The sequence below is a fragment of the Egretta garzetta genome, unplaced genomic scaffold (genome assembly GCF_000687185.1).
Source record: "Egretta garzetta isolate BGI_Z169 unplaced genomic scaffold, ASM68718v1 scaffold329, whole genome shotgun sequence".
Classification (NCBI taxonomy): domain Eukaryota; kingdom Metazoa; phylum Chordata; class Aves; order Pelecaniformes; family Ardeidae; genus Egretta; species Egretta garzetta.
In genome coordinates this window covers 6,088,761-6,091,188 of record NW_009269999.1, presented here as the reverse complement: position 1 = coordinate 6,091,188, position 2,428 = coordinate 6,088,761, and positions in this window count along the sequence as shown.

Sequence of the window (2,428 nt, the reverse complement as noted above, 5' to 3'; positions counted from 1 at the left end):
GTCCTGCCGCGGGCACCCCGAGCAGACCCCGCTGGGGAATCGCGGGTCTGGGGTCGTTTAGATTTTTTTTTTCTTACAATGCGCTTTTTTGAGACCGATGGCTGGGGGAGAGGCGCGCGGTCCCAGGCGGGGAGCACACAACCTGCCGGGGCTCAGCTCGGCAGCACCGGAGGCACGGCCGGGTGCCACCGGGAGACCTTCGGGCTCGGCGCCTCCGCTCTCGTTTGCTTCTAACTTTTCCTCGGAGTGGCGTTTGGGAGATGAAGCATCTCCCGCTTGGCGTGAAGGCTGGGCTGATTTACTTTGGAGAGAAGGGTGAGGGGGAAGAGTGACTGGGAGTGCTGGTGTTGCCAGTCCCGAGAAACCAAAGGGGCCTTGTTCACCTCTGGGGGAACTGCCCAGCCTCCCGGAGGAGTCATGCGAGTCCCCAGCCCAGCAGTTCTCCCTCAGCGGCACGCACAGGCTCTTTGCCGTCCTGCCCAAGCTTTCTGTGCGAGTTCTGCTGCGAATCCTGCAGACCCCTCTGCCAGGGAGGACCCAGCCCTGACGGGGAAGGGGGAAGGACCCCACCCCGAGGTGGTTTGGGGTGAGGGTGAAGGCAACATCTGAGGCTGGGCAGCGGGGCACTGCCTGCGCTGGAGGCTCCACTGGCCCCTGAGCAGCTGCAGCTGTGGGATGGCGTGCCCTGCCCCAGACAGAGGGATTTTAGCCTTGGCTTGTTACTCCCCTGTCACAACACCGGCACCTCCCGCCTTCTCAGCGTAGCACAGTGAGGGTCTCCGGGGTCTCCCTTGCAACAACGGGAGGAGGGAAGATGCCAGCACCGTGACACAGAAGCAGGGGACAGAGAGAGGAGGGCTGTAGCCGTTAAACACCTGATGAATCCTTCTGCTTTGCTACGCAGAAGATCTCCAAAGCCTCTTATGCTCCCTCCCTCGTGGAGGAGAAAGTAGAGATGCAGAATTTGCACATACGTTGGGCGCACCGCACTTGGTGTGTGGAGGCACACCGGGTCTGGGAAAGAGATTACGCAGGCAGCCCCATCTCTCACAGGTCTCAGCAGCTCCTTATTTCCAAGATACTACCGTGCCTCAAGGGCTGACTCCGGTCGGGCTCCAGGGCAGGCAGCAGAGTCCCACTGTGCTCAGGCAGACCTCCCAACGGCACGTCGCCCTGACACCGAGCACTCGCTTGCACCCCAAGGGCTCGCCTGCTTCTAGCTGAGAGACCTGTTGCTAGGAATCTTGTGCTTCCCCTAATTCCATACGCGTCCAGTGTGGATGAAGCTGTGCGGATACCGAGTGCATTACACCAGGACTGGTTATTCTCTTAACGAAGTGAAAATAGTACATACCGGCACCAGCCCTTCCACCTAGGTCCAACATGGGCTGCAGTCAGAAGTCAGGGAACTCCTAACCGGTATGGGGGGGGTACCTCTTTATACCTTAAATTCAACTTCTGCCTGTAAGCAGCAGCCCCTGTGAAAAAGCAGCTTTTGTGTAAGAGTGCCATCTGGTGCCACCTGCCAGGACAGTGTGCTTAAAGCCTGCGGTGGCCATGTGCAGCCTGGCTCCCTCCTCCCTCACTTACACGGGCTTTCTGCTTGGCAAGCTGCTTCTGGAAGGAGCCTACCCTTGCTTTCACGTTAACTAGGTTGCAGTGACTCAGGCATCGTTGTGCTCAGCTTACAAGTAGAAAAAGAAATGCTTTTGTGGACTTTTTTTTTTTTTCCCAACTGCCAGCACCGCAAACTTCTGCTGGAGTGCGAGAGTCAAGCTGGTACCTTCTCTTCACGCAGATGATACATAGAAGAGATTCCATAGCCACTTCTCGCCTACCAAACCTGTTGGTGATACAAGAGCCAGAACATAATATACATCACCTTCTTTGTTCTCCCTCCGCATAACAACATGGGGGGAAGGAACACACTTCCATTTTCTTACTAAATCCAGCAAGTCTCCTGGGATCTTGAGATGTGTTGAGAAGTTCTTTTTACATAGAACTGTGCAAAGCATCACCGTGCACAATAGCTCACAAAGTTGCCAGTGCCTTTGCTTCAAAGATGGGCAAACTTTTCCAGATATTGTTCAGCAAGCATTTTTTCTTGGAGCGAGCCAGGAATCTTGGCCATAAAATGCCAGTATGAAACTTTCTCTGAGGATGATTTCTTCTGTTCAGAAAGGAAGCAGAAAGAAAAGATGGATGAACCTAGCTGCGGAGGCTGCGCTCCTTTGGGGCGAGAATTACGTGTCTCTAAACTACTTGCCTTTCCTGAACCTTGGCACTCCTAATGAGTCATCTTGCTCTTTAAAAAATGGTTCCCTGTATTGTTCAGCTGAGGTTGTGACAAGGAAGCAATGAAGGAACGTCCGTAGATGCATCCTCAGAAAAGGTCTGCCTGCTTGAAACAGAAAAATAAATATTAATT